The sequence below is a fragment of the Octodon degus genome, unplaced genomic scaffold (assembly GCF_000260255.1).
Source record: "Octodon degus isolate 3935 unplaced genomic scaffold, OctDeg1.0 scaffold00048, whole genome shotgun sequence".
In the NCBI taxonomy this organism is placed as follows: Eukaryota; Metazoa; Chordata; class Mammalia; order Rodentia; family Octodontidae; genus Octodon; species Octodon degus.
Genome location: NW_004524624.1, coordinates 4,185,728 through 4,208,562, shown reverse-complemented (window position 1 = coordinate 4,208,562; position 22,835 = coordinate 4,185,728). Strand labels below are relative to the sequence as shown.

At 47.5% G+C, this 22,835-nt stretch overlaps 1 pseudogene; it reads left to right on the top strand.

Moving 5' to 3' along the window:
- LOC101583649 overlaps positions 1-3,568 on the top strand; it is a 22,507-nt pseudogene extending 18,939 nt beyond the window's left edge.
- The last annotated feature ends 19,267 nt before the right edge of the window (positions 3,569-22,835 follow it).

Sequence of the window (22,835 nt, the reverse complement as noted above, 5' to 3'; positions counted from 1 at the left end):
CTCTCCAACATTTGTTGTTGGGTGATTTCTTTATGATAGCCATTCTATCTGGGGTGAGATGATATCTCAATGTTGTTTTAATTTGCATTTCGCAGATGGCTAGTGATGTGGAGCGTTTTTTCATATATTTATTTGCTTCTTTAATTTTATCATGAGAAGCATGTGTTCATCTAGGATGCCCATTTCTGGATTGGGTCTTTAAATTTTGGGGCCCTGGTGTTTTTTAGGTCTTTATAAGTTCTAGAGAGCAGATCTTTGTTTGAGTAATTTTTTGTCATGATTTTTTCCAAATTTGTAGGTTGCTTTTTCACTTTGTTGGTAATTTCTTTTGACATGAAAAAGCTTCTCAGTAAGAGCAGGTCCCAGTTGTTAATTCTTTCAACTGGGGTGTTTTGAAAACTTGAACCTGGCCCTACCTCTGCCCACCAAAGTCTGTGCGCGAAATCTTTGACGCGAATCTAGGGCTGCCTGGTGTGTTGCGCTAGGTGAGTATGTTGTTCGGGACAGCCGAGTGCAAGTGGTGTCCACGTTTTGAAAGGTCTTGACTGAATATCATCCCAGAATTTTTAAGCATAGATGTTTTTGCTACCTGAGTTTTTTTGGAGAATAAAAAGTGTATATTGGACAATACATTCGGTTCCAGGAACAGCTGACAAGATAAAAATAGACTCACAAGAGAGAATTCTAGCACCATCATGCAACGGAGTATCATGTCATTTTTCTGCCCTACACAAGAGGGGAAAGCAAAGAAGCCTGAGAAGGAAACCAACAGCAGCAGCAGAGAGACGGAGCCCCCTCCAAAGGTGGCACTAAAGGAGTGGAATGGGGTGTTGCCTGAGAGCGACTCTCCAGTGAAGAGGCCAGGGCGGAAGGCAGCCAGGGTCTTGAGCAGTGAAGGGGAGGAGGATGATGAAGCCCTCAGCCCCACCAAAGACCAGGAGCCAGGGCCAGACTCCCCACAGGGGCCCTCTTCCAGCTCTGCTGTGTGCCCCAAGAACAGCCCTTCCTTCTCAGGCACCACCCCCATGGACATCTCCCCGTCAGGAATACCAAAGTGTCTCACAGCTCGGAAACAGATCCCCAAACGGGTCATTCAGGACGTCCTGGAAGATCAGAGTGAGGACAAGGGCAGAGAAGCCAAGAAGAGGAAGATGGAGAAAGAAGCAGAGATGCCAAAAGAAATCCCCGCTGAGACTGGAGAGGCAAAAGTGAAGGAAGAAGAGGAGGGGGTCCAGCCCCTGACGCCTGCTGAGCTCCCAGAGTCCCCCAAAGCAGAGAACTCAGCAAAGACTCCAGCAAAGATAAAAAGTGTTTCCACACCTGAGGTAGCCCCAAAGCAGGAGCCACAGGAAAAGAACCAGAGCACTCCTGCCCCCAGAGGCCCCAGGACCCTCAACAGTTTCTTCACACCCCGGAAGCCACCTGTCAAAACTGAAGTGAAAGAAGAGCCGTCAGGTACTCCAGGAAAGGAGGCCAAGGGACCCTTGGACCCAGTGAACTTCAACCCTGCCAAGAACAATTACCATCCCATTGAGGACGCCTGCTGGAGGCAGGGCCAGAAGGTCCCTTACCTGGCTGTGGCCCGGACGTTTGAGAAGAATGAGGAAGTTTCTGCTCGGCTTCGGATGGTGGAGACGCTGAGCAACTTGCTGCACTCTGTGGTGGCCCTGTCCCCTCCAGACCTGCTCCCTGTCCTCTAGCTCACCCTTAACCGCCTTGGCCTCCTCAGCAGGGCCTGGAACTGGGTGTTGGTGATGGTGTCCTTCTCAAGGCAGTGGCCCAGGCCACAGGCCGGCAGCTAGAATCTGTCTGGGCTGAGGCTGCTGAGAAGGGTGATGTTGGGCTGGTGGCAGGGAACAGCCGCAGCACCCAGAGACTGATGCTCCCACCACCCCCTCTTACCACTGCTGGGGTCTTCTCCAAGTTCCAGGACATTGCTTGGCTCACTGGCAATGCTTCCATGACCAAGAAGATGGACATCATCAAAGGCCTCTTCATTGCCTGCTGCCACTCAGAAGCCCGGTTCATCACCAGGGCCCTGAGTGGACGGCTGTGCCTTGGGTTGGCTGAACAGTCAGTGCTGGCTGCCCTCTCCCAGGCTGTGAGCCTCACACCCCCAGGCCAAGAATTCCCTCCAGCTGCGGTGGGTGCTGGGAAGGGAAAGACTGCAGAGACCAGAAAGTCGTGGCTGGAGGAGCAAGCCATGGTCTTGAAGCAGACGTTCTGCGAGGTGCCTGACCGGGACCGAACCATCCCCGTGCTGCTGGAGCATGGCCTGGAGCGTCTCCTGGAGCAGTGCAGGCTAAGTCCAGGGGTCCCTCTGAAACCCATGTTGGCTCATCCTACTCAGGGCGTCAGTGAGGTCCTGAAATGCTTTGATGAGGCAGCCTTCACCCTGAGAGTACAAATATGATGGGCAGAGGGCACAGATCCATGTTCTAGAAGGCAGGGAGGTGAAGATCTTCAGCAGGAATCAGGAAGACAACACCGGAAAGTACCCCGACATCATCAGCCGCATCCCCAAGATTAAACTCCCCTCAGTCACATCCTTTATCCTGGACACTGAAGCTGTGGCTTGGAACCCAGAAAAGAAGCAGATCCAACCATTCCAAGTGCTAACTACTCGCAAATGGAAGGAGGTAGACACGGCTGCGATCAGGGTGCAGGTGTGTTTGTATGCCTTCGACCTCATCTACCTCAATGGAGAGTCCCTGGTCCGTGAGCCCCTGTCGCGACGCCGGCAGCTGCTCCAGGAGAACTTTGTAGAGACAGAGGGTGAGTTTGTCTTCGCCACTTCCCTGGACACCAAGGACACGGAGCAGATTGCTGAATTCTTGGAACAGTCGGTGAAAGATTCCTGTGAGGGGCTGATGGTGAAGACCTTGGATGTCGATGCCACCTATGAGATCGCCAAGAGGTCGCACAACTGGCTCAAGCTGAAGAAGGACTACCTGGATGGTGTGGGTGACACCCTGGACCTTGTGGCAATTGGCGCCTACCTGGGCTTGGGAAAGCGGGCTGGCCGCTATGGGGGCTTCCTGCTGGCTGCCTACGATGTGGAGAGTGCGGAGCTGCAGGCCATATGCAAGCTTGGCACGGGCTTCAGCGACGAACAGCTGGAAGAGCATTACCAGAGTCTCCAGGCCCTGGTGCTGCCCACCCCACGGCCCTATGTGTGGGCAGATGGCGCTGTGGCGCCCGACCACTGGCTGGATCCCAGCGCTGTGTGGGAGGTGAAGTGTGCTGACCTCTCTCTCCCCCGCATCTATCCTGCGGCCCGGGGCCTGGTGGACAGTGAGAAGAGGATCTCCCTTCGATTCCCTCAGTTTATTCGCATCTGTGAAGATAAGAAGCCAGAGGACGCCACTACCAGTGCCCAGCTGGCCTGTCTGTACCGCAAGCAAAGTCAAATTCAGAACCAAGGCATTGACTCAGACTCTGACAATGAAGAGTTCTACTAAGCCCCTGTGCTCCAGGGCCTGGGGCAGAAGTGAAGGGGACCCAAAGATGTGGAAGATCTGGTGTTGCAGTCTGATCTATGTGCTGGGCCTGGGATTCATTTGGTCACTTCTTTCAATAAATAATTATCAGACAAAAAAAAAAAAAAAAAAAAAAGAAAAAGAAAAAACAAAAAACCTTGAACCTGACTCAAATCCAGGGAGCCCTGAGGTGTCCAGTGGCTAGTTTTCTAGTATTGAGACTTTTTAAAGTCTTGGTGTCCTGTCATAATATATGTAAGCTCACTTTACTTCTTTGGGCACCATGCTCCATACTTGTGAAACAAGTTGGGTTGATTTAGGGTTGGAAGATAGGAAAAGTAGCTGCTGTCACACTTTCACTTCTCATAACAAAAGCAGACACCACTAACGAACCCTGAGAATCAGTAGGGCCTACCGGATAGCTGGTCAGTGCTAGGAGATCAGAGGTGAATAGGGGAAAAGCTATTTGCAAGTTATGGAGAATGATGCTCACAAATACTCTGACAGGTAGAGAAAATAGAATCGAGTCCCAGAGAGTTTGACTAGTCTCAGAATTGGGGAGGAGAGGCACCTCTGAACTTGTAGCTTGCTTTGGAGAAGTTGTTTAGATGGATTCTTAAGTTTGGGTCCCATAGACCAGATCCAACTCAGGCCCAAAGTGGGTGCTTTCCTTTGTTTGTCTCCTGCCTAACTCAGGGATGGCTGGTGGCTTTATGCTTTGGCAGAAGTGGCTGGAGAATCTTGCCTGTCCACATGGAAGCAGATCTATGGCTGCATCCCTAGGGGAAAAAGAGGCTTGGGCCTGGCTTATCCTTTGAAATCAAGCTGGTCCCATTGTTTCAGGTGACCTCTAGCTCCTATGCAGAGGTCTTGGGTAAAGAGAGTTCTTTGGTAGGAGAGAGGAGGGAGAAGGAGCTGCTTCTGTGCATATCAGAAAGCTTTGGGGAGCTGGCCAGAGCTCCCCTTTCCTCACACCCATGACAGAGTGTGATGAGGGAGTGGGACTAGGGCGGGGAAGATGCAGCTTGCTGTGCAGGGCTTAAGCTGAGGAACTGAGTGGCAATGTGGCTGCTGGGCTTGGGCTCCTGAGGGCCACAGGCCTGCACCCGCTCTGCAGAGGAGGGAGCTGGGCTTGGTGAAGGGGATCTGCCTCTCTGTGGGATAGCAGGAGGTCCTGTGAGATCGGCAAAGGTCCTCTTGGACCTCTCTACCTCTCTTACACTCTTTTATTTTTTACCTTTTGCTTAAGAAAATTAGCAAAGAGATTGTGTAGCTAAATAAATCAGATCTCAAATATGAGCGAACTCAGACCCAGGCTCCTTCCTCAGACCCTTCCCAAGTGGCCAAATACCCCTGCTTGTGAATTCTGGGCATCTAAGACAGGCACTTTCTTCTGACCTGGTTAAGCTGTTTAACAAATTCATTTGGGGGTGAGTGCAGAGATGAGGATCGGAGAAGAAAAAAGAATTGTCTTTTCTTCTTAAGTGTCCCCAGGACGCCCTTCGCAGGCTTGGAGGATTCGCACTAGTCTAATCCCTGTCAGAACAGGAACGATAAAGCGATTCCGGCTTTAGAAGCCAAATCCCCTTCCTGCACTCATGCTCTTGCAGCAGCTCCCTCACTCCTTTCCTCCTCTGCCTTGAAGCTGAGCTTCGCTGTCTGTCTCGTGGAATTTCAGGGATAAGGATTTCCTATTTTGCTCTTCGTATTTAAATTTGCTTTACTCTCTGGTTTGACTTTCCACTGACCCTTGAAGAATTGGTGTATTTCAAGAAGGGGGAGCGATCTCATTATAGGAAATGAGAAAAATGGAGCAGAGTTTTAAAACTTTTAATGACTAAAACACAGTGTTCCAAGTCAGTATTGTATTGGGGTTGAAGTCACTGTTTGGTTACAAGTCTTTTAGGTCTAAACGGGGGTTGATGACATCTGTTTAATTTTAGATGTCTGGAATACATTCTGAAAATAATGAAATCCAAATGTATGACCAAATTAGAGAACAATTTTATCTGTGACAAAGAAGTTTTTAAAATAAGAGCAAACATTTTGCCCAAACAAAGCCTTAAAAGACCCATCAAGCCATGGGTCATCTTGCCTTGACTTTTCTCAGTGGGTCTCATGCTTGAAAGGACATTTGTTTTCTTTGTGTGTGCATCAAACATCATTATGTAATTGCATACCCATTTTCATATCCTTTCTCTGGCCTCAAGCTTGACACTACCATCTGCCCTTGAGAAATTATGTCTCAGCAAGTGAGGACCCTTGACTGGAAAGAGGAAGGGCTCTGTCACAGCCCTGGAGAGTCCCTTGTCCTTATTACATAACAGGCAGAGCAGCCTTGAGAGAGGTCCTGCAGGAAGTAGAAAGCGCCAGAACTAGGGGGAAATCTTGATTTTCACTGTGTTATGTGACCCAGAAGGTCTTTGCCCTCTCTGGGCCTTGCTTTCCTCAGCCAGATGAGAAGCTTAGGCACTCAGGAGTGCTGGGAGGCTTGGCATGAGAGGATTATTTCCAGGAAAATCCTGTTGTGTTGAGGAGCCCTGCTACTAGGGCAGGCACTGACAAACTCCTCCTACATTCCCTAGAAACCCAGCATCTAGGACAGTAGGAGATGTCCATGTGGGTTCTTTTCATTATCCCCGCCCCATGAGGGTGGTGTTGGCAGACAGACATTCCCATGTCCACTCACTCTCTGTAGCCATCTCCTCCATTCTTGGTAAGCCATTGATACATCAGTAGGAAGGAAGTGATAGTAGACAAGGTTTTGCCTGATGCCTTCGAATGCTGGACTACTAGGCATGGAAATTCTGGCCCTGTTGGGGCTTTGTGCCTTCCACATATGTGTGAATCTTATCACCTGCCCTGTGCTACCCCTCTAGTCTTGGCTCAAATCTTCCTCTGAGAACCAGCCCCTTCTCTGTCGAGTCCCTCCGGTCCTATCCCCTGTGGTCAGCCTCAAACATTCTGGTGTCAGTGCTTAGAACCTATGGTTTTTTCACTCATAGCTTGGGCTTATTAACTGCACCATAGCATAGACTGAGATGTTGGCTGCTGTGGGTAGATGGGTGAATAACACTGACAGGAGCCTGGCCTGTGGGCTGCAGTTTGTTCATCTTGTCTGTCAGCCCTGCCTGTGCTGTGTGGCCTTCTCACAGTCCTCTACCTGACTGGGAGGAGTTTTTACAGTGCTCTGGGTGGGGTTGGAGAATGATTTGATTGCCATGTTATTTGATAAGTATATTCAAGTACAATCATAGAGGATCCCAGTGACTCTGTAGTAAAGGAAATAAACTGTTACTTGAAGGCAGTGGGCCAAGGCTGGAAAGGAGTGAGTTGCAGAGTGGATAAACTGGTACCTCCCACAGATAGCTGGGGAACAGCTGTGGCTCTGTGGCTTTATAGGGTGCTGGGGTGCAGCTCCATGTGGGTGGTGAGTGGAAGTCCTAGAACACCGGGCTGGGAGTTGGTACACATGGCCCCTGCCTCTGATATTCCATGTGACCTTAGGCAAGCCAGGCTCAGTTCAAAATCTGTAAAATATGGAGTGTGATACTAGCTTGAAACACTTAAGATGAAACTCAGATTTTTTTTTTATTAATTTCATTGAGAAACAGCAATGAGACAGTTTCAAAACCAATTAATAGGACAGTTTCAATAATTAATACATTGCATATTGTTTATCTTTTAGTGGTTATTCATTGTACAAGATGCAGACATGATAGTCTATCCAAATACTATTAGTACAAATCTTTCTTCTCATTGAATTAAGAGAAAGTAGCTGTATATCTATCCTAACTATTTTGTATATACAGATACCAAATGGGCCTTCATTTGTATCCCCTTTTTTTGTTTAGTTTTGTCAGAGATGGGTATTCCATTGACCTTTAAATATTGTAGGTGCATGAATTCAGCAAAACAATCCAATATAGTCCAGTAGTCCATAATAGTAGTGGGTTATCCGTAGGACTGGCAATGTCAGAAATTGTTGACTTGAGCCTTTGACAGCTCAGCATATTAATATGGCTTTACTTTTTATAACTTGTTTTTATACTTTTCTGCTGGATTGTTAAGACCAAGATAAAGCAAGACCTACATAACAAGAAATGTATCTTTTGTATCTGATAAGGTCAGTCAAGTACCCTCAGAATTTATCTTATTACCCTGTACCTCAGTTTGCAGATCCTTTGTCAGTGTCAGCCATGTGGATGAGTCACAGATTGACCAATTTGCTCTTATTTATTTAATTTTTTTATAGATTGCAAACTGAAAATAAATTATTTACAAACATAAATGAATATAACAATAAAAATTGTCCAAAATAAAAATGAAGAAAGAATTTACAGATCATTCATAATAGTTCACTGTGTCAAAACCGAGAAACTTATATTCATATAATGAGAATTCTCACAGTAGAAAGGAGTAGGCAATAAATATTTAAAGACTTAAAATTTCTGAATTTAGTTCAACTTATAATACCACATTTCCAAGAAAAATGAACCTTTTGCAAAGACATTTAAGTAAAATCATACCAAGATACACAAAAATGAAATTGTCCAAAATTTCTTGTAAAGAAAAAAATCATTAGAGCATATACATAAAAATATTAGCTATGGAAGAACAAAGTTAAATAGCATCTTGTTCCATATTAGAAAGAAAAAAAAGGACCAAGTGTGTAAGAAACTAGACTAATTAGGGACTGGGGAGATGCTCAGTGGAATAAGCACTTCCCTGGCAAGTGCAAGGGCCTGAGTTCAATCCCCTCTTCTACCAAAATAAATGAATAAATAAATAAATACATACATACATACATACATACATACATAAATAAACTAGACTAATTAAAAGACTGAAAGAAAAAAATCTGTCCTCTTTGAATTTTATACTTAGCAAACATACCTTTGAAAACTAACAGTAAGATTTTCTAGTTATATAAACTTGAAATATTTTGATACCTCCAGAAGTAGCATATAGGAAATAACAAAGAGCATAATTCACAAGGCAAGAGAAGTTGCAGTATGCTCCTGGATGAACAATAAAAAGCTCTCAATATGATAGTTATGCAGGACTATGTAAAATATATTAGATGAACCTTTATTTAAAGGTCATTGAAAATTTCTATGAAACAGTACCAATCTTATGTTGGGTTTTACACGTATTTTTTTCATATATATGTGTGTGTATATGTGTGTATAAAAGACAGGGAAGAAGTAACATAAAATCAACATAAAATGGAAATATATTTTTTAAAGTTTCTAATACTAGGAGAGGATATCATATGATGTCTTTTAAATAAATTGTAAGTCAAAGATATAGCATAAATCTTAGAACAAAAATTAGATTAAGTAATATTCAGAAAATTAAATACTAATTAATTAAAAATTACATGTTTCAAAAACAACTGAATTAAATTTCAAAACAATTGAACTAAGAAAAAGTTTTCATGATAGCAAAGAAGTATTAAGAGTGAAACATAAGATAAATACTGGAATGGCAAATAAATGCCCAGCACTTCTAACAGTTTGAGGATAGGATATCGCACAAAGTTCTAGTGTGTTGTGGACATGCATAATGACCATGGCAGTTACTGGTGGCCGGGCATCACTTGTGGGACTGAGCTACAGCTATTTCTTTGAAATCTACCCTGTAGACTCAAATGGAATCATGACCCATAGGGTGGAAGAGAAGTCCATTTGTATAGTGTGCTGATGGAAATATTTTGCTGCTGAACACAAAAGAATAACTGAAAGACCACTATTGTATACCTCTTATTCTCCTGTGTTTAATTGTTTGCCCTATTTGGTGGGTTCTTTCTATTCTCATTCATGGGGCTGTGATCAATTTGCTTCCTCTCTAGAACATCATTTAGTAGTCTGTGTAGGCTTGGCTTTGTCATCATGAAATCTTTTAGTTGTTCTTTGTCATGGAAGTATTTCACTTCTCTATTATACTTGAGAAAGAGTTTTGCAGCATATATCAGTCTGGGTTGGAATTTGTTTTCTTGCAAGACTTGAAGTACTTTGCTCCATGCTCTTCTTGAATTGATGTTTTGTGAAGAGAAATCTGCCGTTATTCTGATGGGTTTTCCTTTAAATGTGATCTGTTTCTTTTCTTTAGCGACTTTTAGTATACTGCTCCTGTGTTGAATTTCTGGGATCTTGATTATTATGTGTCTAGGTGTGGTTTTAATTGGGTTGATGTTATTTGGAATTCTATATGCTTTGGTTACTGAATGTCAGATTGTTGCCCCATATTTGGGAAGTTTTCTGCTATTATTCCCATCCATATTCTTTTTATATCATTTGTATTGACTCCTTCCTTTTCATTGGTGCCTATTAGTCTCACATTGTTCATGTTTGCATCGTCTTGCAGGTATTGAATTATTTTTTCCTGCATTCTAGTTGTTTTTTAAGAGATCTTTTCTTACTTTTTCACTAGGTGCAATGGTGTCTTTCAGGTCTGAGAGTCTATTTTCACTTTCCCTCAAATGGTTTTGCTAGCTTGTGATTGAGTTTTTAATTTCCTGTATATCACTTTGAATTTGTTTCATACATTCTAGTTCTTTCCTATATTGCTTATTCAGGGGTTCCATCATTTTTATGTTCTGCTCTATTTTTTTTTATCAGTGTATTCTTTAGAAGCACTTAGTACTTCTTTGATTATAGTTATCAATACACTTTTTAGTTCAGAAATTATTTCTGATCTGATTTCTTCTATACCTTTCTACAGTTGTTTCTTTACTTCCAATGCTATTATTTCAGAGATATCTGGTGTGTGATTTCCAGTTTCCTCAGTGCTAGTATCTTCTGCATTTGTGCTGGGTGGACTCGGAGCCTGAGATTGCATATTGTTCCTTCTCTTTGTCATTTTGTATACCACTGTCTTCTGACCTTTGGTGTAGAGCTTAGGTAGAGTTATTATCTTAGCACCAGTCCCAGATCTATGAAGTTCTGATTACTGCAGGTGGGTGCTTGGATCTGGCTGGGGTCTGGCTGCTGTTCTCTACTTCTTCCTGCTGCAGCTCTTGGAGTTGAACCCTTTATGTGACTCTGGCAAGATGTTCTGCTCCTGAATCAGCTGGGTGGGTCTTGCCTGTAGCCTCTTTGCAGGGAATTCTGCTGCAGGGTTCCACGCTGGGTCTGCACTCTGGGTCAAATGAGGATCCAGTGGGCCCCAGGTGTCTCATTCACACACTGGACCTGCGCTCTGGGTCTATTCAGGATTCGGCGGCCCCAGGTGGTCTAACTCATACGCCAGGCCTGGGCTCTGGGTCTATTCGGGATCCAGCAGCCTGGGCGGTCTCACTTACATGCTGGGCCTGCACTGTGGGTCTCCCAGTTTGCTCTCTGTGAAAGCCTGAAAGAATGTTTTCTCTCCATGTGACTCTCCTTTGGCACACTTTACGTCAGCAATCACATTGCTCTGTGGCCCCATAATCTCCTTGATTAGAAACTTTGGGATGCTACTGAGTTACATGATGTTACAGTATAAGTTCTCATATGTCTTGAAAACTCAGGGGCCGGGGAAATGGCTCAGTGGAATAAGCGCTTCCCTGGCAAGCAGAAGGGCCTGAGTTCAATCCCTGGTTCTGAAAAAAAAAAAAAAAAAGGAAAGAAAAAAAAGAAAGAAAGAAATAAGTGTCATTTTGTGCCCAAGGAGAATCACATGGACAGAAAACATTCTCTCAGGCTTTCACAGAGAGCGAATTGGTCAAGCAATGGCTGTGACTCATCCACATGGCTGACACTGACAAAAGAATCTACAATCTGAGGTATAGGGTCTCAGGATAAATCCTGAGAGGATTTGACTGACCTTACCAGATCCAAAAGCTACAACTCTTATTGCATAGGTCTTGCTTTATCTTGTTCTTAACCATCCAGCAGAAAAGTATAAAAATGAAGTATAAGAAGTTATGCTATATTATTATGTTGAGCTGTAGGGGACTCAGGTCAACAATTTCTGACATTGCCAGTCAAGTGGAAGACCCAATGCTATTATGGACTACTGAACTCTTTTAGAATATTTTGCTGTGTTTACACACCTATAATATTCAAATGACTGAACTAAACAAAAAAGGGGATACAGATGAATGTCCATTTTGTGTCTGTGTATTCAAAATGGTTAGGATAGATATATAGTTACATTCTCTTAATGAATAGAGGGATTTGTTCTAATAGTGTTTATAAAAAGGATATAATGTCCACATCTTGTACAGCAAATAACCACTAGGAAGAGAGTATGCAATTATTAAAACTGTCCTACCAATTTGATTTGAAAAAAATAAATAAAAAGAAAACTCAGATAATTGGAATACAAGTGTGAAGGTCTAGACAAGTATAAATAGTCTTACTTTTCATTATTGATCATAAAGATTTGTAAAAGATCAGTCTGTCTCTATTGATTTTTCGTCCATTCAGGACAGAAGGGTTGGACTGAGTTCAGGGCATTGGATTTCTAGGTTTCTCCTATCCATCTGGTGGTGTGGCCACGGGCAAACTCTATATGTCCTCGTGTCTCAGTATGCCCAGCTGTAAAGAGGAGTGAGCAGCTCCCCCCTGGCCTTCCTCTCTGAGCTACTCACCAGCAAGGTGGTGGTGTGAGTCAGCACTTGGGTAATCTAGGAAGCACCATAGAGGCAGGTTTGGTTGGCATCAATGGCCAGAAAGGTGTTTAGGCCAGGATATCTTGGTGTAAGGTGGGCCCAAGGGCCATGTATACCTCAGAAACTAGTTTGAGCTAGCTGTTTTCTGTGGCCTTGATTGACCTGTGAGGCATCCGTGCTCTAGGGTTCAGTCTCTAGTTCTGTGGCTGGCCATAGGGGGCTAGGTGGACCAAAGGTCTTTCAGTGTGACTGTCAGTATACCTGGTACTTTCCAGGGATTAAGAATAGCCCGTAGCTGTACATAAATTAATGGCACCCAGTACTGGGTCTAGCTATTTGGTATGCTGAAGGCCACATCTTGTCACATATATATTTGGGACAGGCTTGATGCTACATTTTTTTGTTTTATTTTTAATGTATGTATGTATGTATGTATGTATTTATTTATTTTTATATTTTAGGGAAGAGTCTACAGGGTGTTCAGGGTCTCACTACTAGATCAAACTCATAGTGATCCACTTGTTTACAGCCTCCCAAGAGCCGGGAGTACAGGAATGCACCACCATGCCCAGTCTCAATTGCTGTCTCAGTGCGTCCTGGCAGGGAAGGGTGGTATGGCAGCCATGGGGATCGAATCCCCGGCCCCTGTGCCTGCTTGTAGGTGCTTTAATCTGCTGAGCTATTTGGCCGGCCTTTAATGTAATTTGTACAGGGTCTCACTATGCAGCTTGGACTCATAGTGATCCTCCTATTTTCAGCCTCCCCAGTGCTAGGATTATAGGTGTATGCTACCATACCTGGTGTCAGTGGCTGGCTCAGTGCACCTGGGGGTGGAGCCAGCATGGCATGTGGTTCTGGGGATCAAACCCAAGTCCCTGTACTTGCTTAAGCAGAGGTTTGATCTGCTGAACTATCTCTCCAGCCCTATGCTACATTTTCACTGGGTAGGATACTATCTTAAAGGGGCCTAGGTCTGGGCTTTCCATTCCCATGTCTAGACAAGCTGCATGGGCTGGGGAGCATGATCTAGTCCAACAGTGTCCGAGCCATGTGGCTTGTTGAAGCTTTGGTGTCAGGGGGTGGGCATTAGTGCCCTGTCTGTTATCCTGTGTGGAAGGTGCTGGACTCTGGAGGAGGGGTCCAGGGGAAAGTATGATATCAGCATACACAGTTCTGTTATTTGTAATGTCACCTTGTCACAAATTAACTTGAGGTCCTGTGTCTCCACTGAGAGACAGTGTAGGGGATAGGAGGTAGGGCTGTTGGGACCTGATGGTGGAATCAGTGGAGTGCTGAGGTCTTAGTCTGTTTGGTTGTTTGAGACAGGGTCTCCCTGTGTAGCTCAGGCTGGCCGTGAACGCATGGTGATCCTCCTACCTCCGCCTCCCGAGTTCTGGGATTACAGGCATGTACCACCGTGGTTAGCATGAGGTCTCAGTCTTTACATACAGTTCTAGAGAGAGCATGTGAGCACCTGTTTTCTCTGGGCCATTTTCTCCTGAGTCCCACAGTGATTCAGGAGGAGGTGTAGCGTCTTCACCTCACGGAGCACATGCCCTGTGCCAGGCCCTCTGCATGATCACCATCTCACTGGTACAACAGCAGTGGCCCCAGAGGAAGGTGTTCTTCCTGTCCCCATATCCAGATAAGTAAACTGAGACTCAGAGGATTGAAGAGACTTGCTCAGGTTCCCAGCCTGTTTGACTCCAGAGCTGGGTCCCCCAAATCTGGGCTCCCCGGTTGGCAGGAAGTCTCCAGGCTCACAACACACATGACCTAGGACGGCCAGGGTAGGCCTAGTCAGTGGTGAGGTGGGAGTGGCAGCCAGGGCCATAGGATGAAAGTCAGCTGCTGTGAGTTTCAATCCTCTTAGCTCCGACCCTGAGCCCTGGTGTCATCAGGACAATTGGTTGTTACTGTGTGGGCACCGAACCCCACTGGACAGGCTGGGGCCATGGGGGAGGAGGGGGAAAGAGATGGGAGCAAGCAGTCCTTCATGCCCAGGAGCCTGAGTGTTGGTCCTGAGCATGGACTCTGTTGGATGTTAGGGACATAGTGACTGGGACAACGGGAGAAGCACCTGTCCTCCTGGGGCTTGCGTTCTATGGATATGTAGACTGTCATGTGATAGGTATACTTTAAGACATTAAAATCAGGTGATGTTACAAGTGGTTGGGGTGGCTTTTCTGAGGAGGTGACATTTCAGCTGAGATCTGTATGTGAAGCAGATCAGGATAGATCCCTCTAGGCAGAAGAAATAGCATATGCAAAAGCCCTGGGTGGAACAACCTGGGTGAGATCAAGGAGCAGAGTGGACAACACAAGTGGACTTAGGAGTGACAGGGATGAGACAGGCAGGGCTCAGGTCCTACTGGGCTGCTGAGGTCAAGGCCTAGCGGTTTCTAAGTCATCCCAAGTACAATTGGGAAGCTGAGGTGCTGATAATGGTGACAGGATTTGATTTGCATTTTAAAATGATCCAGTTGACTACCACATGGACCTTAGATTGCAGGGATCAAAGGTGCAGTCGGGAGTTGCTCACTTTGGAAGCTATTGCAAGAGTGTAGGTGCAAAGTGATTGGCTCAGGCTCCAGGGAGGGCTGTGGGGATGGAGGGGGTAAGGAAGCAGTGGGTATTGGAGATGGAGTAGATGGGACTTCCTGAGGGATTGCTACTGTCTGCACAAGGGCTCCAGCCACGAGTTCCTCCTCCCTCTCTTACTTCTGTTTGCTGCTGTGTAGGAGGGGCAGAGGAAGTGCAGGTTTAGAGCTGTGGGTGTCAGGCATCCTGTTTCGGATGTGTTAGGCATGAGAATTCCATTAGACACACAAGTAAGGTGTGAAGTTGGCTCTGTGAGTTGGGAGCTGAGAGGGGAGGTGGGGTTGGGAGACAGACGAGCCTAGTCACTGGCCTGACAAAGCCATAGGACCAAAGGAGATGGTGAAGGGAGACTGGGGAGAGAAGAGTACTCAGAAGAGGGTGCCTGAGACCATGCAGATCTCAGATGTGGCAGAGCCAGCGAGAGACTCAAGGTGCATGTATGTGGGGCCATGGGGGGCAGAGGAAGGAGGGATGTAGGGGGTGCCTCTGAGTGCAGGCTCTGATCACCTGGAGACTGGGGGACCTTGGTGAGGGCCACTTCTATAGAGACATGGGATGGAGCCCAGCCAGAGAGGGAGGAGAGATGTCAAATTCATACAGCTCTCAGGGGATCTCCCAAACAGAAAACATAGGAATGGGCAATGACCAGAGAGAGATGTGGTGGTCAGGCCAGGAGAAATTACAGCACATTTCTGTGCTATGATCCAGCTGGGAAGTGAAAAGGGGACATCTGAGACCCATATGGGAGGTACAGGTGGCATACAGAGGGAGAGGCTGACCTTGATTTGGAGCTGGGGTTCTTCCTTCACCAGGGGCCGCTGGAGGGAAGGGGAGGACTTGGTGGGGAGATCCTAAACTTCTGATGTCTGTCCACAAATCAGATCTCTCTTCTGATTCTGTTACCCTTTGGGCACCTTGGCCACATGAGGACACTTTCCCTGTCCCCTGTGGGTACTGTGTATCATCCACTTCAGTCTTCACTCCTCTGAAGCCCTCTCTTCTCTAGTCCACCTCTTGTCCCCTTCCTCCAGGGAGCCTTTCCAGGTCACTCTGGGCCACACCACAGCAGCTCTTCCAAGCTAAGCTGCTGGGCCCCTGGTGATCCAGAGCCTGGACACACTCCAGGTCAGGCACCAGGCTTCGAGGACCAGTGGGAGGAAAATTTTCTTACCATACTTTTCATGTCGCTGTCAGGCAGCCCCTTCAGCTAGGAAGCTTGCTGTAAATTTGTGGTGGAGAGAGGAGAGGTTGAGGGCTTGGGTTCTAGAATCTACTGACTAAGGTTCAGGTCAGATAGTCTTACTCATCCTGTGAACTTTGGAAGCTTGATTTTAAAAAATCTTATCTTACCAATTTTTGGTGAGGATTAAATGAGATGATACATATAAATTATGCCAGGCACAATATTAGCAGTCTGGAACATCATCAGTATCACCCTTATGAATCCTATTTTTGTTCCCACCACTTCTTCAGTGAGATGCCAGGGAAGTCACTTGAGTCTCAGTTTGTGCCTCAGTCTCATCTGAGATATAGGGGCTGACAGTGGTGTCCCCCAGGGGTTGCTGACTTAATGGGTAGCAGTCTGCAGAAAGCTGAACCCAACACATAGTAGGTGTCAAAACCAGAGCTTGCTGCTAGTGAGGATGAGGATGGTGCCAGTGATAGTTGCTGTAGTGGTTGCTCTGTGTTCTTGTTTCCCTGGTTGACTCCACGGCCCATGGGGGCCGGGAGCTGCGGAGTAGGTGCCCAGGTGTCCAGGGGCGACCAGCCCCCTCCCACCCTTTCCACCCTGCTCTTTACGCATGCTTCTCCATCTCTCCCACAAACCCATTCATCTCTGGCTGTAAGGTTACAAAGCTTTGGAAATTAATTTTAAAAATTATACTCTTTTGACCCTTTAAACTTCATTTCAAATTCCCTTAGTGCCTTAATGAAGCTTGAGTTATTTTTGGGCACCTCGGAGAAGTGTGGCTGACAGTTCCTTTTTAATTTACAGAGCAGCATAGGAACTCACATGGCCCCAAATATGTATCTGTATAATTAAGAATAAAAATCATAATCCCCAAGGCAGGCTGTGTTAGTGAGCATCAGGTTTAATAGAGGATTAGGAGGTAGAATTAAAGTTGCCCAAGGGGTACACCGAGAAACTTCAAACACCTTTCGGAAAACAAATTAACGTGGTTTTCAGAAACCCTTTTCCAAGGGCGGCAGAGGGTTTTCCTCGGGCTTCCTTGCTTTCTTTTGAAATGTATTTTTAACACTTGTATAAACAGTTTGGGCTGGTGACATGGGGCTTCCTGTGCTCTCTTCATTAGCTGGTGTCTCTGGGAGAAGAATTTGGCTCATTATTATGGTGTTTTGATCTCCCTGGCTGGCCGGGTCTCGCTGCCGCCACCCCCTTCTCTCTGCTGCTGCCCAGCGGTGTGGGATCCGTTGGTTTTCGGCTCAGTTTTGCCCTGTCTTCCTACCAGGACCACTCCTGGGGGAAGGACTACCCAGGCAGAGGCAGGGGCAGAGGGCTGGTGCAGCCTGCGGCTCAGCTGAGGGATGGGTAGAATGGGCGAGCGCTGGCCTCCGGCAACTGCAAACGATTCCTCTTCAGGTGCATCTGGAGGGGATGTGGGGCCTCTGTAGGTACTGAGTCCTTAGACCTGGAGGTGTTCACAGAGTGTCTGGCGGTGATTTTGAGGGACTGTGTGCTCTGCTGTGGAGTGGACCTGGATGGTCATTAAGGCTCCTTGTAAACCCAAGATTGTGCAATTTATGCTTTACAAGCGGAGTCTGAGTGGCCGCACTGGCCCTTTACAGCACAGGGGTACCTAAGACAGAAGATGCGGTGCACTGCTCTGAGCAAATCCTCTCCCTCCTTCGCCACCCTTGCTTGCTTGTGGCCCAGGAGACGATGCCCTGTTCTCTTTGGGAGCCCCCAGGGCTGCATTCAGCCGTAGGGTTCCCAGGAGAGGTTTGATCCTGCAAGGATGTGGGACCAAAACACCAAATTATGTCTGTCTAATTTCCCTTTTAAAGTTCATGTCCTTCCTGTGTAAATGAGGGTAATAAATAATAATAGCTAACACTTATTAAGCACTTATTGTGCACCAGACACTGTTGGAAGCATTTATTCATTTATTTCATAACTTTTTAGGACAAGGTACTATTATTGTCCCCATTTTTCAGAGGAGGAAACTGAGATCTTGGGAGACTAACTGATGTAGGCTGCATAGCTGGCAGGTGACATTTGTACCTGCCACTTGCTGGGGGCCTGCTGATCTCTTCGCAGGAGGGGAGGTGGCCTTCCCCATGCCCTGGGTTTGGCTGGCAGCCTGGCTGTCACAGCCTAGCCCTGGTTCTTGACCTCCTGTAGGGGGCATCATATTGGCTCATTGCAGGTTGGGCGGTGCTTTGACTACCTTCGTATGCCCCAGGATAGCCGGGCCCAGGGGAGTGTGCCCTGCCCTTTGCTAGAGCAGCTGAGTTTGGGCCAGTGTGAGTGGCACGGAGGCAAGACAAGTAGAAGAGCTGTGTTCCAGATGTTTCCCTCACCTTTGAAAATGGGCTGATGAGTGGAGGTGAACTTTGCCAGGCTGATTCCCCCCTCATTCACACAGGTCGGTTGTCCCACATGGTCTGTGTGCTTCCTTTTGCTGCCAGGCAGGTCCCTAGGTATTTGTGATGTAGGAAGGAGGGAGCACATAGTTCGCTGTCCTATGGGTAAGAACAGGGGGAGAGCCTGGTGGCCAGGTGCTCCTGCTTCTGATGGGAACTTTGGTAAGTCACCTTGCATAGTTTCAGAGCGTCCTGCTTTGAGCATGGACTGTGGTCTTACATCAGAGTCACAGTTAGCAGGTTGTGCTGCAATGTAGCGTGTGGAGGTGAGATTGAGGCCGGCCATGCCTGGAAACAGGGACGTTCACACCAACAGAGAAGGGGAGATGCTGTGGGGCATGTGCTTGGGTTAGACATGGTGCTGAGCTTATTTCAGGCTCCTGACAGGCTTGTGGTATTACAGGTGAAGGAACTGGGGTCAAACAACTTGCCCAAGGTCACGAAGCTGGACTGGATGAAGGCAGAGCACCCGTGTACACTTCTCCTACAGCATCTGGGAAGCAGAAGCTATGGCCAGGAGGCTGCAGGACCTGGTGGGCTTGGGAGGGAAGAGTAGGAGAGGGAGGTGGCAGGCTGGGCTTGGTGGTAGGGAGGATGTCCAGAACATTGAAAGCCTCACATAGTGGTGCTGGTACATGTTTAACAAGCAGCTCTCCAGGAAGGAAAGGGAGAGGAAATGTTGGCTGGAAACATGTGCCCGTCTCTTGGTTTGAGGCTGTTGCCCATCAGGTCCTTGTGAGCTCAGGGGACTGGCTTCTCAGTCATCACTATGGACCTCACTGATGTGTAGGGCTTGTGTAGGAAAGAGAGAGAAGTGGCAGAGAGGAAGGCGACTTTGTCAGGGTTTTCCAGCAAAATGCAACTCTCAGGATTGTCTAACCTTAGGAAAAGAGGTTGGAGGATTAAGCCAGCAAGGCCAGTGCTTCCTCCTGCGAATGCAGGGGAAGTTGGGCCCTCAGATGGGATGGGCCTGGTCTTGCTGTACTCAGTTGAGTGAACATCCTTCCCTCTATCCAGCATCTCAGGAGCATCTCTTGCTCTAGAAATGTATTTCTGAATGAGAAGCTTCCAGAAGCAATGACCTCAGTGCCCCCAGTTTTTCTTTCCCCTCTTCCTTCTGAGGTCAGTTTGGGCCAAGATCAATTTCACATGGGAACATTTGACTTCTTTTGTATATGTCATCCAACAAGCTAACAACAATAACAACAGCATATATTCCCTGAAGAAATGACCTGGAAATATTCATTTGGAAAAAAGGATATTCTTGGAAAGATATGCAGTTGGGGAATTCATGACAAAAGAGCACATCAGGCTTCATGTGTAGCTGAGAGTTCAGGATATCTGGGGGCAAGAATCCAGTGAGACTTCCTAGGCAGTGGGGCATGGCCGGAGGGTTAGGTCAAGGCTGCCCAGGACTAGCAACCCTGGCTTCCTGAGAGAAGATGAGTTTAGCTTCTTTGGAAGTGTGGGCAGACCTGGATGGGGAGGGGTTTCCATGTGGACACCAGGCACTCAACTGGTGATCCAGGATGGCTTGTCTTGTAGTTCTTTCATTTGTGGGGTCACAGCTGGCTCCTCCAGCCTGTCAGTGGCCACATGCTAAATGATAGCTCTGCCTGTCCCCTTCTCCTTCACCCTGCTTTGTCCAGTTTTCTCTGCAAAACCTGGCCTCTGGGCTGGGTTTCCCTCCTTTAGCTTCCTATAATCATGGATCTGAGTGGGAAGAAAAGAACTCAGTTCTGTGAACTTCCACGTCCTAAATAGCCATGGAAGGCTTTGGGTTGAAGAAATACATACACCTATGATGGGCTCAAAACCCCAGGGATGCCAGGAACAAAGGTCAGAACTTAAGAGTTGAGCCTCAGCTTCCCTTTTGTGTTTTTATACCCTGAGGCCAGAGAAGAACGGATTTCCCTAAAGTCACAGAGCCAGTGCCTCCAAGGAGGTGCTGATGGGGCAGATGAGGACATGTGGTTAGGAGAGGGGTACATGGTAGCCTCACAGCCTGGGCGATATGCCTGTGTCCACAGAGCCCTTACCTGGCCCTCATTCCCTAGGAATCCTTGTACCCTGGTGTCCCCTTCAAAGTCTGCAAAGGCCTGTCCAGTGCCCATGTGTGCTTGGCTTCCAGTCTCCAGGTGCAGCCTAAGTACATGTGTGGGGACCTGTCCTGGGTGGAGCTCCCAGAGAAATCCTGGCGTCCCCTTGCACTGCCAGGTACCGAGTTGCGCAAGAGCTGTGGCTATGGTTATGCTTGCGTTACTGTACACAGAACCGAGAGGGCTGAGGGACTGAGAGTTTCAATGGGAGAGGGATGACTCAGCAGAGCTGGGCTCTGTGCAGGAGTTGCCAGGAAGGCTGAAATGGTGGGCCACTGGGCCAGGGCAGAGGCTGTGTGTGCTGAGCCCTCAAGGGACCGTCCCAGCAGACAGAAGTGCCTATTTGCATATGGAATGCTCCCTCTCCACTGCCTGCCCCCTCAGCTGATTGCTGTACACTTGACAGCAAGTGAACACTTGGGTTCACACGTGTTTGAGGTCTCAGGGACATGGACAAGTGTTTCAGACTAAACAAGGATTCAGGAAGTGTGTCACTGTATGGTCCCATTTGAGTAAGAGACACATACAAGTCTGGGAGGGGAGGTTACCCACCACTTAAGCACACAAGGCCTCTGAAGACTGTCCTGTCTACACGTAGGTCTGTGAAAGTAGAGGGGCATTGAAAGTTCTGAAGGAGGTGAGTGCTAATGCCAGGGATGTGCTCCAGGAGGGGACGGAGCATGTGGAGCTGGAGGCAGGGCAGGGCTGGGTGGAATAGAGCAGAGTGAGTCCACATGGTTTCTAACACAAGCCTTGCAGAGGGCGGGCTCAAAGCAGTGGCCCAGAGAGGAGAACCAGGCCCAGTCATTGTCCTGAGGAGGAGCTGCTTTCTTTCCTGCAGGGGCTGTGACTCAGGAGCCTGGATTTACAGCTCAGGTTGCTCTGCTGAGTGGTCCCACGAGCACATGTGACTCAACCTTCTTCTAGGCCCGAGTCTTGTCATTTGTTGGTTGGGAACACTATCTACTCGGGAGGAATGCTGGGAGGGGGATGTGTATGGAAAACCCTAGTGCAGTGGTGGCAAACCAATGGCATGTGTGTCGCAGCTGGTGGTTTGTTGCCACTGAAAGCTGTAAAACATTCGCCATCACTGCCTTAGTGGCTCTGAGTACTAGAAAGTACTTAGTCTTTGAAGCCAAAGAGGAGACCACTTATTCATGAGCTAGTTGATGAATGGTCCCAGGGGCCCATCCAATGTCCAGCTTCTCTAACTCTACCTCCTGCCCCCCCAAGGCCTTTTCTTCACAACCTCTCTCAGGGCCCCGGAGGGAGTCAAGGTGGGTGGCTTCCAGGTTCCTCCCCACCCAAAGGGAGACCTCCCCTTCTTGCTGTGGACTTGGCTAAGGCAGGAACCAGCCTGCCCTTTTTACCTAAGAGGTCACTGAAGGGTCAAGACCAAGAATGCCCCACCCATAGGCCACAGGGCAGCACCTTGGTTATTTCCTCTCGAAGCTTCCCGGTTTGGGAGCTGAAGGAAAAGATTTGTCAGAGTAGGGGGCTCACCAGCCTGCTGATGTTTGTCACTTCTAAATTTTAATGACAGTAATTGTTAGGAAAGTTTCTTAAAGGATTTTGAGTAAAGAGATGTGAAAAGAATGTAGCAATTCACAAAATGTTCCTGGGAAGGGCCCTGTTTTCCCTCCCCTTGATAGAGGGCTAGGATGGGGAAGACATGGAGTAGCCCTTTTGCCTCTGGGACCCTGGTATTGCAGCTGGAAGCTGGAGTCTGCTTGTGGGCCAGTGGCACCATGGAAGAGCATGGAAGGCTCCCTGAGCTCAGGAGGGGGTTAGTGGGAACACAGCCAAGTCCTGGGGCCCCTGGAAGGGATGCTCCCCCCTTGGGAGGTGGGTGGTGTTCCCACTGGCTGAGGAATTTGTTCTAGGCCTGGTTCTCCCTGCTCCTGAGAGCTGTCCCTGGCTGACTTGGTCTGCCGGGTTTTTGTTTCCCAGAGCCCTGGCTTCACCCTTGACTTGAGTGGTGAATAGAGATGACATGACACAGAACAGTGCTTTCCCAACATAGAGGACCTGCCTTCCTCTTGCAGACCATCTGGGGCAGGAGGGAGATTGCCAGGGCAGAGGCTGTGCGTAGATGTGTGTATGAGAGGGAGAACCCCGAGGGTAGGGAAGAGGCAAACCCTCATGTCACACAGAGAGGAGCTTGAGCTTCATTTTCTAGCTGGAGCCTCAGAAACTCTGGAGAACACTTCCTTCAGCAAAGCAAAGGTTTGTGGAGGAGAGTTCTTTCCTCTCTGGGCCATTGATGCATTGGGCCAGCATCAGCAGAAGTTGAGGGGGACTGAAGCAATAATAGGAAGGGGAGCTGGTTCTGTTCAAGACAGGGAGCTGGGTTTAACAAGATTCCACCAAATTTTATGGTTTTCCTGGGATCTGTTTTCAGGCAGAAGATTGGACAAGATGACCCTTTGGCCAACCAAACACAACATCTGC